This window comes from Puma concolor, chromosome B4 (genome assembly GCF_028749965.1).
Source record: "Puma concolor isolate L17-30 chromosome B4, mPumCon1.1.hap2, whole genome shotgun sequence".
In the NCBI taxonomy this organism is placed as follows: Eukaryota; Metazoa; Chordata; class Mammalia; order Carnivora; family Felidae; genus Puma; species Puma concolor.
The window spans coordinates 26476383-26493016 of NC_141673.1; the positions used below are offsets into that span (position 1 = coordinate 26476383).

At 36.5% G+C, this 16634-nt stretch overlaps 1 protein-coding gene across 9 annotated transcripts in view; it reads left to right on the plus strand.

Moving 5' to 3' along the window:
- The first annotated feature begins 7 nt into the window (after positions 1 to 7).
- CEP83 (centrosomal protein 83) overlaps positions 8 to 16634 on the plus strand; it is a 124072-nt gene continuing 107445 nt past the window's right edge. For 8 of the 9 annotated variants that reach the window (XM_086712645.1, XM_086712649.1, XM_086712646.1 and 5 more), the window contains exon 1: positions 9 to 450. The gene's annotated coding sequence lies outside the window, so the exon portion shown is untranslated. Of the gene's footprint in view, positions 451 to 16634 lie in introns of all 9 variants that reach the window. The other variant, XM_086712652.1, reaches the window with a different exon arrangement.

The window sequence follows — 16634 nt, forward strand, 5'->3', positions numbered from 1 at the left end:
TCTTAGGTCTCGGGACCCACTCGGCTCCGCTGGGCTTGAGGGGCGGCGGGTGGTGGGCGGAGGGTGGTGTTTCCGCGGGTCGGCGGCTACTGAGCTGCCCAGCCGTCCGCAGAAAGCCCGTCCGCCGAGGTGGAGCGAAGCTTTTCTCCGCCGCCGCCCTCTCCGCCCTCGGAGCTCTCCCAGGATACCTCAGATTTCCCTGGAGTCCGGAGCTCTAGGGGCGCGCTCGGCCCTCCTTTTCCTCTTCAGCCTGTGCCGCGAGCGGCTGCCGGCCTGGCCAGCACCTCGCGTGTGGGACCTTTTCCCTTAGCCTCAATGCCCGTGCGAGAAGAGTTGAGTGGGTGCCGGTGGTTGGAGCTGTGCAGGTGTCCCCCGGTGGCAAGTGTGGCCACGGCACCGGGCGCTATTAAGTTTTATGCGCGCACGTTGCAAGGACTGTGTGTGAGTCTGGTACGTAACCTCGTTTTATGGGGACGCTGTGTTGTCCGTAGTTTTGGAATACTCCCTTTTTCTTCACAACTTGCCCTTGAGTTTTTGTTGTTAACTGCTTTTCCTGTAAAGTAATTGGAGCGGGTGTTAGAAACGTCGGCTGTGAGACATGTTCTGTACCAATTAAGTGCACGTGAAACTCTTAATGGAGCTTTTGAAAAAAGTTCTTTTTCTAAAAAGTTCATTTAAGTAATCTTTACACCCAAGGCTGGTGTGGAACTCACGACTCGGAGATCGAGAGTAGCATGCTCCCCCGGTACCTGTTCTGTACCAGTTAAGTGCACGTGAAACTCTTTATGGAGCTTTTGAAAAAATTCTTTTTCTAAAAGTTCATTTAAGTGATCTTTACACCCGGGGGGGGGGGGGTGTGTGTGGAACTTACGACCAGAGATCAAGAGTAGCATGCTTCCCCCCCCCTCCCCCCCCGCTGAACCAGCCAGCCAGGCGCCCCTTTATGGAGCTCTTTGATGCACCCCAGAGTGGTGCTTGTGTAGCCAGTTTACTAACTGGCTGCCCGTTGTGGTAGCCCCAGTTTAATTTGTCATGGAAAAACTATGTTACCATTTTCTGTGACCCTGCAGACCATTTTAATCGCGATATTTGGCACTATGTAAATGAGTGCCGGGCTTAAATGAACATTGTGATAAATCCTTACTGTGCAGCTTTTGCCCATAATACATGGGTACCTAGCTTTTAAAAATGCCCACTGTGCCACGTATGTTTAAAGCCTTAAGTTAGGTTATTATGAAGCTGTTTCAGTAAAAGCTCAAAGATGTCTAGAATGGCAAGAAACTTGTTCTTAATTTCTTATATATACTATAGTTGATCGTGTTTAGCCTGAGCACAGAGTACTTGCGTGGATCTAAAACTGAGTAGGTCGTTAAAGCAGTGCTTCTGTTACCAAGCAACATCTCTGTAAACAAGTCTAATATTCAACTAGAATATAATTAAATGTGTGTATCCTACAATTATCTGGATTCAGAATTGTGTAAATTCATGGGTTTAGCCTGTAGGTGGTTACAGTTAATATACACCTTCTGTACTGAGGTTTGATTTCAAACTCATTTTGTGTGGAATTACTAGAATGTTTTGAATTTCGGTGTCATGCAGGACTCTCCAGAGAGTTGCACATGGATTTGAGTTATCCTTTGGTTATTTAGGACAGTGCATGTCTGGTAGTTCCTTTATTCTGAACATTTTCTTTTCTGACCAGATGAAGTGTGCAGGTTATATTCAGGAATTTAAAACAAAAAAGGATAATAGCAGCTTATTCGGAGATTGAAACACTATTCACAAGTGGTTTTTAAGCCTTGGTTAAGCCAGTAACCTCACTCTTTCAACACCTGTTGAACCTTTAATGGTAGAATTGGCATGACTGTATGGCAGGTAGTTTACAGAGCACTTTTTCATGATTCTTTTGAGTGCTGTAACCTTTTAAGTATGTAAGAAAGGACCGGAGAACATTTGAGGCGCTATGAGACTGAATGACTTCTTTGGAAACAAACTATTGGTAATGGAAGTTGGAACTTGGGAATGGGAAGTTTAATGTTTTCTGTACATGTCCTTTATTAGATTGAGTAAGTTCCCTTTTGTTCCTAGTTTGTTGAGTTTTTAATCACGAATGGGTATTGGATTTTGTTGGAATTTTTCCGCCCGGCATCCAATGAGATGATCATATAGATTTTGTCCTTTATTCTTTTAATATGGTATCTTACATTAATTGATTTTCAGAGGTTAACTCAATCCTGTATTCCAGGGATTAGTTTCAGTTAGTCATGCTGTATAATTTTATATACGTTGCTAAATTTGGCTTTCCTAAATCCTGTCAAGGAATTTTGTGTTTATATTCATGAAGGATATTAGTCTGTTGGTTTCTTGTGGTGCCTTTGTCCAACTTTGTTATCAGGGCAATACTGGCCTCATTGAAGGAGTTGCATGATGTTTTCCCCTCTATTTTTTCTGAAATAGTTTCCAAAGGACTGCTGTTACTTCTTTAACTATTTGATAGCATTCACCAATGAAGCTGTGGGGCTTGGGCTTTTCTTTGTGGGAAGATTTTTAATTACTAATTCAATTTCCTCGCTTGTTATATTAGTTCCATTTGGATTTTGTTTCTTTTTAAGTTTTGATAACGTGTGTTTTTAGACATTAGTCTGTTTCATAGTGTTTAATTTGTTGATACAAAGTTCATATTTTTTAGTCTTTTAAGATACTGTAAGGTTGGTGATGATGTTCTTTCATTCTTTATTTTGGTAATTTGTATCTTTTCTCTGTTTTCTGATAAATCTAGCCTAAGTATGTCAGTTTTGTTGATTTTTTTAAAAAAGTTTGTTTATTTTTGAGAGAGAGAGAGAAAATGCACATGAGCAACAGGGGAGAGATAGAAAAAGAGTGAGATAGAACCCAAGCAGGCTCTAAGCTGTCAGCATAGAGCCTGACATGGGGCTCAAACCCATGAACCATGAGATCATGACCTGAGCCAAAATCAAGAGTCAGACACTTAACCGACTGAGCCACCCAGGTGCCCCAGTTTTTGTTGATCTTTTTAAAGAACCAGCTTTTGGGGCACCTGGGTGGCTCGGTTGTTTAAGCAACTGACTTTGGCTCAGGTCATGGTCTCGCAGTTTGTGGGTTCAAGCTCTGCTTTGGGCTCTGTGCTGACAGCTCAGATCCTGGTGCCTGCTTCAGATTCTGTCTGTCTCTCTCAAATAAATAAACATTACATTTTTTTTTTTTAAAGAACCAGCTTTTTATTTAATTATTTTTTTATTTTCTGCTTCATTGATTTCTACTCTAACATTTTCCTCCCTTTGTTCTGCTTGCTTTAGGCTTAGTGTACTTCCCCACCCCCCTCCTGCCCCTGCCTTATTACCTAAGGTGGAAGCTTAGATTATTGATTTGTGACCTGTTTTCTTTTCTGATGGATGTTTAAAGCTATACATTTCCCTCTGAGCACTGCTTTAACTACATTCCATACATTTTGATATGCTGTTTTTGTTTTCATTCAATTCAAATATGTTTAAATTTTCCTTGTGATTTATTTACCCATGGATTATTTAGAAATTTGTTGTTGAATTTACCAATATTTCAGAGTATTCCCAGATTTCTCTCTGTTGTGGATCTCTGATTCTCTTGTGGTCAAACAATGTACTTTTCATGATTTCAGTATTTTTAAATTCACTGAGACTTGTTTTGTGGCCCAGCATATGGCTTATTGGAATGTTTTATGTGTGTTTGAAAGGAATATGTATTCTGCAGTTTAGAGGTAGAGTGTTCTGTCAGTTATATCAAATTCATTGATAGTGTTTGTCAAGTCCTCAATATCCTTGCAGATTTTCTATCTTGTTGTATCATTATACTGTACAACTATTTTTGTTGTATTGTCTATTTCTCTTTTTAATTTTCCTTTTTTGCTTCCATGTATTTCGGGGTTTTATTGTTAGATGTATATAATTATTATGTTTTTCTGATGCAGTGACTTTTGTCATTAAGAAATAGTCTTCTTTGTCTTCAATAGTATTTCTTGTTTTAAATTATATTTTGTCATTTTAGTTCTATAGCTACTCTAGTTTTCTTAGTATATCATTTTTATATCCTTTAATTTTAACATTTTTATGTCTTTGAATCTAAGATATATCTCTTAAAAATTTTTTTTTTCAACGTTTTTTATTTATTTTTGGGACAGAGAGAGACAGAGCATGAACGGGGGAGGGGCAGAGAGAGAGGGAGACACAGAATCGGAAACAGGCTCCAAGCTCCGAGCCATCAGCCCAGAGCCTGACGCGGGGCTCGAACTCACGGACCGCGAGATCGTGACCTGGCTGAAGCCGGACGCTTAACCGACTGCACCACCCAGGCGCCCCACTAAGATATATCTCTTAAAGACAGCATACATTTGGGTCTTGTTTTTTGTTTTTGTTTTTATTTAAATTCAGTCTTATATTCCCTGCCTTTTGAATGGGGGTATTTAGTCCATTCACATTTAATATAATTGTTGATTTTGTTGGATTTATGTCTGCTATTTTGTTATTTTTTGTTTGTCTTATGTTTCTTCTCTTTTCCTCCTTTACTGACTTTGTGTTAATTTTTAGTGAACTGTTTTAATTATTTTGTTCATTTCTTTCAATATGTTATTTTCATATTAGTTGCTCTAGGGGTAGTAATAATACATTTTAACTTATAGTCTCCTTCAGAATGATACTAAATTAATTCTGGTAAATTATGGAAACTTTGATATATCTCTTTTCTCTCTTTGTTCTATTATTGTCATACATACTACAGTTATGCACATTATAAACCCAGCCAAATACTACCTTAATTATTGCTTTATATAATCTTATTTTTTTAAGGGAAATGAAGAAAAGTAATGAGAATAATTATATGTCTAGAATCTTTTGTATTTACCTATATAATTATATTTTCTGCATGCTTTATTTTTTTTCCTGTGGATTTGTTACTTTCTGGAGTAACTTCTTTTCAGCATGGAGGTCTTCCTTTAGTATTTCTCCTAAGGCATGTTGGACAGCAACAAATTCTCTTAAGACTTTATCTTGATTTCACTGATTTCAGTGTCGTTTTTGAAGGATGGTTTTGCTGAATACAGAATTCTTAGTTGAGAGCTTTTTTGTTTCTTTAAATTCCATGGTTTCTTTTCCTGGCCTCATCATTTCTGATGGGATGCCAGCTGTTAATCATACCATTGTTCCCTTGTACATGATGAGTCATTTTTCTCTTGCTCCTTTTAGGTTTTTTTTTTTTTTTTTTTTGTGCTCTGTCAGCATTTTGACTGTGGTGTGTCTTGGTGCTGATCTATTTGTGTTCTTGGATAGATAAATTAATGTTTTTCTTCAAATTTGGAAATTTGTAGCCATTATTTCTTAACTCCACCCCCCCACCACTGTTGCTCTTTGCTCTTCTGGAACTCTCATTATATATATGTTGTCATGCTTTACATTGTTGTGCAGAATCTGACATTCTGTTCATTTCTCTTTATTTTTTCTTTCTGTTCTTCAGAGTGGGTACTTCTTTATTGATCTTCAGGTTCATTTCTTCCGTCTTCTGTCATCTCAAGTCTGATGTTGAGCCCCTCCAATGAGTTTATTTCAATAATTCTACTTTTCAACACGAGAATTTCCATTTTCAAAAGCAATTTTTGTCTCTATTTTCAGCCATCTGAGTCATTGCCATCATACTTTCATTGAGTTTTTTAAAGATGCTTTCCTTTTAGTTCTCTGAACATATTTATTATAGCTCATTTGAGGTTTCTGTTCACCAAATCCAGTATTAGGAGACACCCAGAGACATCTTCTGTTTGATGTTTTTCTTCTTGAGAAAGGGTCACAGTTTTTTTTTTTTTTTTCTTGTATTCTAATTTTTTGTTGAATACTGGGCATTTTAGATAATGTTTTGAAGCAACTCTATATTTTGGCTTTTCTTTTGGAGGCTGATTTTTTTTTTTCTGTTTGTTTAGTAACTTGCCTGGTCTAAATTTGTAAAGTCTGTTTCCCCTGTATTAGGTTGTTATGACATCTGCTGGTTTTATTGATTTTTTTTTTTTTTTTTAAACCTCACTTTCTGTGTCTGCATACATTAGTGTTCAGCCAAGGATTGGTCAAAGGTTGTGTTCAGTTTGAATTAATACAGCTATGCCTGATACTAATATGGCTAGTACTGCTGATGATTTATATGATTATGAGGGAGTACATTCAGACACAGGTCATTTTTAAGTTTGCCCTGGCTTTTACTTTGCACCAGCCTCTCTTGCCATGTGCATAAGGATAGATAGCTCTGCTGTCCAAGGATGTGTGAGTGGCATGGACCTCCTTCAGTCTCTAGTCCACAGTTTTATTTTAAGCTGCGTTCGTAAATAGTTTATCAAGCCCCTCCAAGGCTGTCTAAACTTTCAGAACTCCTGTAAAATCCTCAGCTAGTATGCCAGTTTGTTGCTTGCCGCATAGAGTCCTGCAGCCTCAGGCTCCAGGTGCCACTGGCCCTCACTGTTAACTTACCACAGAAGTCTCCACTTCAACTGACAGTGTAGCAGATCAACAGATTAAGCTCCAGTAGTGGTGGTGAACCTTCTGCCTCATAGCTTGTTAAACTCCTCTAAGTGACAGAGGTGGGAGGAGATGGGAGTAGCCAAAGGTAAGAATGCTGTAAACTCATGTTCTTCTTATCCAGAGTTTAGTTGTTTTCATGAATAAACACTTTTCAGTTTGATGAATGCTTTTGATTGAATTCCAAATCACTAAAATGGTTATTTGGCTGTTTTGTGAAGAGGATTTATCAACCTGCTCATTTCCTCATATGGTTTTTGCTTCTGTGTGGAACTCTTAAGGTAAAACTTGATCCATACTTCTTTAATATCACTCATAATCCTTTGCACAATAATAGGCATTTATTTGTCCTCTAAATGTACTTGTTGACTTAAATTCCGTGATTTTCCTTTAGCGCCAAATTATAAAGCATTTGGGGTTTTGGAACCCCAAGACCTATGCAGTTTCTTGCTTTTCCTGTCCTTTTGATAAGTGGAAAAACTGCTTACTATTCATTCAACAAGTGTTCATTGATTACCTGCCATGTTCCAGCTATTATGCAAGGTTTTGGGGGTATTAAGATGACTCAGACATAATCTCTGATCTCAGGGAGGTTTTTGTCTAGTGCAGGCAATTGGAATACAAATAGCTGATTATAATATAGTGAAGTGAATAAATTGATATGGATAAATACATGGCATTATGGAGGACCCACAATGACAGTTAACTCAGAATGGATTAGAGGAAAAGAAAAAAGGAAGCATCTAGGAAAGCCTTTCAGAAGGAAGTAGTGACTGAGTTGAATATAAAAATGAATGAAAGGTGAGATTAGGAGATTGCATTCCACAGAGGGATCCATGTGAGGTGAGCAAATGTATGGTGTGTTCAATGAACTATAAGCAATTTAGTTTTGTTAGGGTATAAGCACAAATCAGGGAGTTGTGAGCATGGAAGGGTAAAGAGGGTCCAGATTGTGAAAGGTTGTTATATACTATATTAATAAGCTTGAATTAACCGTTATTGACCAATTTTGCAAAACTGTTGAGTGGGAAGCACTTCAGGATTCTGCCAAGATTTGATTTGAATGTTTTTTAACTACATCTTCAACTATTTTAAAAGGTACAGTAAAAGGTAAATATACCCAAATGTGCTGTAAACTGGATTTAAAAATATTAGAGACCTCCAGCATATTAACTGATACGGAAATAAAGATCTGATATGTCTTCAGTATAAAATTTTCTGAATTAAAATTTTTATATTTAATATACTCAAGTAAAAGACCTAGTATGTTCTAAATATTGGAGTTCTATAAGATTTAGTTTGAAGATATTTACTAGAACTGTTTGAATACTGCTGTTTTAGATTTGGTAGTTCTGTAGAGTATGGATTTGGGGCTGACAACAAGCAGTTGTCTCTGAATACATTTTTGAGTGTTGCATAAACTTACGTGGAAAGGCATGGAATTTCAGTAATTCTGGGTTATTTCTTGAAGTGGAGGCTTTAACTTCAAGCCTCATTTTCTTTTATATTTGGTCACTTTTTCTGATGTGCAAAGGGGAGACTTTTTTCCTCCTCCTTTGGTCATCAAGTAGACTTTGAGGTGTCCTTTTTTTCAGTTGACATTTTCCATCTGGTTATAAATATATTTTATGTTGTAAAATAAGAAATGTGCAGGAAATGCACAGACATAATAAAATCACACCTATCACCCATAGGTCTTACTTAATATTTTACTGTTTATCTTCTCTGTTTTTTATGCATATATAGTTATGTAAATAGGCTTTTTACAAAATAAGGATTATATACCAGAGTATTTTGTGGTCTGTGTTTTTTTTTTTTTTTTTTTCAACGTTTATTTATTTTTGGGACAGAGAGAGACAGAGCATGAACGGGCGAGGGGCAGAGAGAGAGGGAGACACAGAATCGGAAACAGGCTCCAGGCTCTGAGCCATCAGCCCAGAGCCCGACGCGGGGCTCGAACTCACGGACTGCAAGATCGTGACCTGGCTGAAGTCGGACGCTTAACCGACTGCGACACCTAGGCGCCCCTGTGGTCTGTGTTTTCTACTTATGTAACAAACATCTCCTGATGTTAAGTATTCTTTCATAACTTTTTCTCTTTTTTTTTAAAGAAAAATTTAACTGACATTTTGGCCTAGAATTTACTTTTAGGAAAGTTTTTTTCCTTATGGTTCACAATGTTTATTTTTAAAAACAGCTTTTTTAAAATATAATTGATAAATAACAAATTGTACATTTTTAAAATTAAAGTTTTGATATATATATATGTATATGTATATATACCTGTGAAATTATCATCACAGTCAAGAATTAAATAGATCTATTATCCCCAGAAATTTTCTTATGATCCTTCCCTTTTGCTCCTACCCCCTCCAACTGCTCACTCTTTCCTATTTCCAGGCAACCACTGTTATGCTTTCTGGCATTATGATTCGTTTGCGTTTCCTGGAATTATATAAATGAAATAATATAAAATGCACTCTTTTTTGTCTAGATTTTTTTTCACTCAGCATAATTATTTTGAGATTCATTCATGGTAAATAACTCATATTTATTGAATATTGTATTCAATTGTATGGATATATCACAATTTGTTTATCCATTTACCTCTTAATGGACCTGTGTTTGAGTCTCACAAAAAAAGCTGCTATAAACATTTGTGTAGAAGTCTTTGTATAGGCATGCTCTCATTTCTCCTGGGTGAATACTTAAAAATAAAATGGCTAGATTATATGGTAATGTTTGTCAGTTTCTTAAAAATTAAATGATTTCCTCAAATGATTTTCCTATTTTATATTTCCACCAGTTTATGAAACTTTCAGTTCTTCTACATTCTAGACAGTACTTTGTCATATTAGCCTTTTAAGTTTTAACCATTTTAATAGGTGTATAGTAGTATTACATTGTGTTCTTTTAAAAAAAACATTTTTTTAACGTCTATTTATTTACTTATTTGAGAGAGAAAGAGATAGAGCTCCAGCAGGGGAGGGGCAGTGCAGAGCTTCTCTGCTAGTGGGGAGCCTGATGTTGGGCTTAAACTCACAAACTGTGAGATCCTGGCCTGAGCTGAAATCAAGAGTCTGATGCTTAACTGACTGAGCCACCCAGATGCCCCTATGTTGTGTTCTTAATTTGCATGCCATTAATAACTAATGATATTTAACATCTTTTCAAGTGTTTATTTAACCATTTGTGTGTCTTCTTGGCATGGTGTCTGCTCAAATCTTTCAGCCAGTTTTATGTTGTTAAATTGAGTTTTTTTTTATGATTTAGTTTTCAGAATTCTTTACGTATTTTGGATGCAAGTCCTTTATCAATATGATAGATATATGTTTATGTATTATATGTATATAATATGTTTTGATACATATATGTATAAATTATTCCTCCAGTCTTGTTTTCATTTCCATTATGGTGTCTTTTAATTTTTTTTTAATGTTAATTTATTTTTGAGAGAGAGAGAGAGAGACAGCATGAGCAGGGGAGGGACAGAGAGAGAGGGAGACACAGAATCCAAGGCAGGTTCTAGGCTCTGAGCTGTCAGCATGGAGCCTGATGCAGGGCTCGAACCAACGAGCTGGGAGACATGACCTAAGCCAAAGTCGAGTGCTTAACCATCTGAGCCACTCAGGAGCCCCCATTATGGTGTCTTTTAAATACAGAAGTTCTTTTGGTTTAAAATTAACTTGTTAATTTTAATAATAATTAACCAATTTAAAGAAATCTTTTACCTAACCCATGACTAAACTTTTCTCCAACATTTTCTCTAAGAGTTTTATAGTTTTGTGTTTTGTGTTTATATATACATTATGAGTCAACTTTTGTGTATGGTGTGAGGTACAACTTAAAATTCATTTTTTGCATATGTCCCGGGACCATTTATTGGAAAGACTATCCTATCCATTGAACTGACTTTACATTTTTGTCAGTCAATTGGCCATATTTGTTTGAATCTGTTTCTGAACTTTACTCTCTTTTTAATGGATTTATGTGTCTGTGTTGACACTAATGCCACACAATTTTGATTTTTGTTGGATTTAGTAAGTTATGAAGTTAGGTAGTGCAGGTTCTCCAACATTTTTTTTTTTTCCCAAAGTTGTTTTGGCTATTCCATGTCTTTTTGTTTCCATATAAATTTTAGAATTAGCTTGTTAATATCTATAAAGTCTGCTGGGCTTTTAAATGGCATTGCATTGAATTTGGGAGAAATTAACATCTTAGTAATATCTTAATGGGATTATTATCTGATCCATGAATATGGTATAACTTTCTATTAAACACACTTTTTAGAAAATAGCCTGTTTTCCATAATAAACAGCACTGTGATGTAAACACCATGAAGGCAGGGACCTAATTTTATCTTCCACTTCTACTTGGCCCTTGGTATGTACTCAGTAAGTGTTTACTGAATGATAAATGAAAGCAGTCCTTGAACACAAATGTTGGTACACATCTCTGATTAGTTTCTTAGAATTAATTCCTACACGTGGAATTGCTAGGTCAAAGGTTATGTTCATTTTTAAGGCTTTTGGTTACCAGACTGTCCCCAGAATTTATTTTTCAGGCAGAAATATCTTGATGGATAACTGTTTAAGGCATGCATAATTGATTAGCAAACAGCGTTCTTGGTAACATCCTTTTTCATCTTTGAAATTACATTGTAAGCCTGTGGGAAAGTAGGATTCATATCACAGAAAATTTGTGGTTCACTTTTGTCATTAAGTTTATTGCAATTGGGAGTTATGAAAAGGACCCAAAAGGTAGAGGATTATTGTTTTTTCTCTTTTTTATTATTTAAAAAATTTTTTAATATAATTTATTGTCATGTTGGTTTACAAACAACACCCAGTGCTCATCCCAACAAGTGCCCTCCACAATGCCCATCACCCGTATTCCCCTCTCCCCCACCCTCCCATCCACCCTCGGTTTGTTCTCTGTATTTAAGAGTCTCTTGTGGTTTGCCTCCCTCCCTCTCTGTTTGTACCTATTTTTTTCCCCTTCCCTTCCCCCCATGGTCTTCTGTTAAGTTTCTCAAGATCCACATATGAGTGAAAACATATGATATCTGTACTTCTCTGACTGACTTGTTTCACTCAGCATAATACCTCCCAGTTCCATCCACGTTGCTGCAAATGGCATGATTTCATTCTTTCTCATTGCCAAGTAGTATTCCATTGTATATATAAACCACATCTTTATCCATTCATCAGTTGATGAACATTTTGAGCTCTTTCCATAATTTGGCTATTATTGAAAGCACTGCTATAAACTTTAGGGTACATGTGCCCCGATGCATCAGCACTCCTGTATCCCTTGGGTAAATTTCTAGTAGTGCTATTGCTGGGTCATAGGGTAGTTTTATTTTTAATTTTTTGAGGAACCTTCACACTTTTCCAGAGTGGCTGTACCAGTTTGCATTCTCACTAACAGTGTGAGAGGGTTTCCATTTCTCCATATCCTTGCCAGCATCTGTGGTTTCCATGATTTGTTCGTTTTAGCCAGTCTGACTGGCGTGAGGTGGTATCTCAGTGTGGCTTTGATTTGTATTTCTCTGATAATGAGTAGACGATTATTGTTTTTTCTTTGAGAAACTTAATTTCTTTAGAAAGGCAGTTTACATAATTGTAAAGCATTAGAGGGGAAAAGTGCAGATGTGATAGAATACAGAATAAATATTCTGAGGTAAGCACAAGGAAGGCAGAAACCAGTGAAGCAGAAAGAGGTTTATGTTTACTATTATTATTATTTTTTAAATGTTTATTTATTTTTGAGAGAGAAAGGGTGAGCAGGGAGGGGCAGAGAGAGAGAGGGAGACACAGAATTTGAAGCAGGCTGCAGGCTCTGAGCTGTCAGCACAGAGCCTGATGCGGGGCTTGAACTCACAAACCATGAGATCATGACCTGAGCCAAAGTTGGATGCTTAACTGACTGAGCCACCCAGGCATCCCTGTTAATGTTTACTTTCAGAGTAACTATAAACTCAAAGTATGTTTAGACTGTAAGGTTTTAGGTTTAACTCTGACCTTGATTTGTGGATTAATTGAAGAGATTTAAGGAGGCATTTTAATTTGGCATAACTATATGAACACAGTTGTGAAGGCAAGAATAAATAATGTGTCTGAGGGACTGTAAAGCAAACTTAATTGGCTCTAGCAAAGGAGTGTTGTGAGGCAGCAAAATGAAATGTTTGCGTTTATATAGACAGTTGGCTAATGTAGGACTGTGAGTTTGGCTGAGAAGCTTAGATTTGATCCATCCAGTAAATAGGAAGGATTATAATAGTAGTTACAGTGATGAACACAGTATATGAGAAAGATTGTCCTGGTGGATATTTGTAGGCGATGTAAGGGTGAGGAAAGACCAAAATCTGGCACATGTTTAGGAGATTTCTCTTAAAATAAACCAAGGGTAAAATATTTGAGGTTTTGCCCTCAAGGGTGATGGTTCTAGAAGAAGAATGATTCAAATCAAGAGACAGATGAAGAAGAATCAGCAAGATTAATAATTTATTACTAATGGAAGTTGAGGAATGAGTTGTGTACTAAGAAATTCAGAGATGATAGTGGTAAGTTTTTTTTTTTTTTAAAGGAGGCAGATGGAAATTTGAAGTTAATGAGTTTAATTCTTATGTTCAGCTTCCATTGTGGATGGGACATGTGAGTAGAGTGGGAGTTATGAGCTGTGTTCGGAATGTGGGTGTAAATTTGAATGTCATTCAAATAGGTGTAAAAAATGAAGTGTGAGAGAAGCAACTTGACTTAATTTAGAGAGAGGCAGCCGTGGATCAGAGATTTCTCATGGTGACTGGGAGAACAGGAACAAAGAAGAGACAGAAGTCAAAGAGCTAGGAGATGATCATGGTACTGTAGATGCTAAGGGAGAAGAATATTTCAGAGATTTATAAAGGTGGTTGTGTGCAAACTGCGTTATTAACCTTTCTGTATGTTTACGGTGTTTGGCATGGTTTAGTAAATAAGCTCTTGATGAAAGATGATTGTAAATTCTGTTAATTATTGGATTAATCAAGATTGAAATTTTTAATGTAATATTGAAAGGAGTAATGACAAAATTATTTTCATACTTCATAAACCATGTGTCAATATTCTCATGTAAAGGGGCTGCCATTCTTACAAATTTTGCCCCAGATTTCAAAAGCAGTTTATTTTTGCATCATATAAGAAACACTAATAATTTTAGTTTAATTGAAGGGAATAGTATAATACCTTATAGTTTATAGTTGCTTTAGCCTGTATATCATGATGTTTTTTAAAGCTTGATTTTTTTGTCCTCCATTTTCTTTTCTTTTTAAGGATTTTATTTTTTTAATTTTAATTTTTTTATGAATATAATTTATTGTCACATTGGCTTACATACAGTGCCCAGTGTTCATCCCAACAAGTGCCCTCCTCAGTGCCAATCACCCATTTTTCCCTCTCCCCCACCCCATCCACCCTCTGTTTGTTCTCTGTATTTAAGAGTCTCATGCGGTTTGCCTCTCTCCCTCTCTAGGATTTTATTTTATTTTTTAAGTAATCTCTATAACCCATGTGGGCTTGAACTCACAACCCTGAAATCAAGAGTCACATTCTCCACTGACTGAGCCAGCCAGGTGCCCCTTTTTTCTTTCTTAAAAATTCAATTTATTTAAACAACAAAACCAGGTCACCCATTTTTCTCACTCTTCATCTCCTGCCTCTGGCAACCACCAGTCTAATAGTTTGGAGTGTTTGTGCATGTTGGGGGGAGGAGGAGACTTATTTCACTTATTCACTTGTTTATCTCTGACTTATTTCACTTAGCATAATGCCCTTGAGGTCTCTCCTTGTTATCACAAATGGCAAGATTTCATTCTTTTTTTTTAATGGCTGAATAATATTCCATTGTGTATGTGTGTCTGTTGCTCAATTTTCTTATCTATTCATCCATTGATGGACATGTAGATTGTTCCTGTATCTTGGTTATTGTAAATAATGCTGCAGCAAATGTGGGGATGCGTATATCTTTTCAAGTTAGTGTTTTCATTTTCTTCAGATAAATACCCAGAATGGAATTGGTGGATCATACAGTAGTTCCATTTTTAATATTTGAAGAGCCTCTATTACCTTATTTCTCCAAATGGATCATTGTATCTGTTTATTCTACCTCAGCATATGATCTTGGTCTTTTCCTATATTCTAAAACAGTTTTATTATATTTCTGGTGTAAAAATGTTTTCCAAGGTAAGTTATATAATTTAAAAAGCCTTACCACAAGGTGTCATTGTAACATATAAAAAGAATTTCCATATAAGCATGTGCAATACCGATTTTTACATTTCCTCACATTTTTAAGTCTTTTTTTGTTCCATATTTTGCAGTTATCTTTTAGGGTATGTTGTGAATCTCTTATATTAAAGGGAAAAATAGAGTAGTCGTGTTCTTGAGTTCTCATATTTTTGCAAAAACATATGCTTTCCACCCACGAATTTCTTAAGAGTATGTTGCTATAGAGATGATTGTTTGAGGGAAAGAATGAGGAGTTACAGGAGGTGGACATTTAAAGAACAAAATACTTATTTTATGTCTTTGTTCCTGACAGAGCAAGCGTTAGTGTTTACCCCTCTGCTGATGAAATCTCTATGGAAGAAAGGTAGATATTTTGAGTGTTGTACTGTGATGGTATTTGCATTTACTAAGATGCTTTTGCAAAGGTTCCTGTGCTTGATTCATTTTTTACATGGAGGATGAGTACTTGTAATCTTTGAAGCAACCTTTCTTCTACTTTCACTGGATTCCATTTTTTTTTCTTCCCTGATTTTCTGGTTGGCCTTTTAATTAATAACATTAAAATAGCTTTTTTTTTTTTTTTTTTTTGAGGGAGATGAGTATCAATATCTAACTACTAATTTCTGTTACTTCTAACTCCAAGTTTATTTTCAAGATCATTCCCTGTTGACTACTTGCTACCACAGTTTTAGTTCAGATCTTTATCATTACTTTCCCAGCCCTTTGATCTTATTTTCTCTAGGATTCCCACTATCTCCCTGCCCACCTAGTTTATTTTACACACCTTGGATAACCTAGTTATTTTTCTAAAGTACAAATCTGAAACTATCCTGGACTGTCCCTCATCTGCCTACAAGCTTAAAACTTTTCATTGGCTCTTCTAGATCCCAGGATAAACTCCAGTCTCCTGCACATTTCCTTCAAGGCCCTGGCCCACCTCTCTAGGCTCATCTGCTCCCCACCTCACTATCCCCTACCCACAAAGTTGTTTTCCATCTCCATGCCTTCATACTTGATGTTTCTTTGCGTGTTTGGTTTTATCTCAGGATCACCCCCTTTGTGAAATCTTCCTGGACAGCCTCTCTAGTGGAGGTAGGCCTGTCTTCCCTTTGTACACATACTGCCTATAAATATATTACATTGCTTTATACTTTTAAAACTTTCTGAATTCATGTATTACTTGGAATTGGTAATATATGCACATGGCAAAAAAATTTAAGTACAAAAAGGATTTGGTAAATAATAAATTTTCTCTTATCCTTGTTCAGTCAGCAAGTGTTGGTTAACATGTAGGTTTCAAGGACTAACTCGAACTCCTTGAGGGCAAGGATTTTAATTTATTTATTACTGTATCCCTGTACCCAACAGTGTTAGCACATAATAGACACTTAGAAAGTGTCTGTAATACTTTTAATACAGGCAGGCTCTTCCTTGCTAAGAAGTTGGCTTGACCTGATGGTCTGCATATTTCTGTATCCCCCTCAGAGTTCTCTTTGTGTAAGTGGACCACTCAGTAAATGTGGTGTGGTAGCCACTCAATAAATGCTGGTTGTATTAATTGCCCCCACCCCCTGTTTTTGGTAAGATAGGGATTTATTTATTTATTTATTTATTTATTTATTATATAATTTATTGTCAAATTAGCTAACATGCAGTGTATATAGTGTGCTCTTGGTCTTGGGAGTAGATTCCTGTAATGCATCACTTACATACAACACCAGGTGCTCATCCCGACAGGTGCCCTCCTCAATGCCCATCACCCATTTTCCCTACTCCCCCCACCTGTCCACCCCATTTAACCCTGTTTGTTCTCTGTATTTAAGAG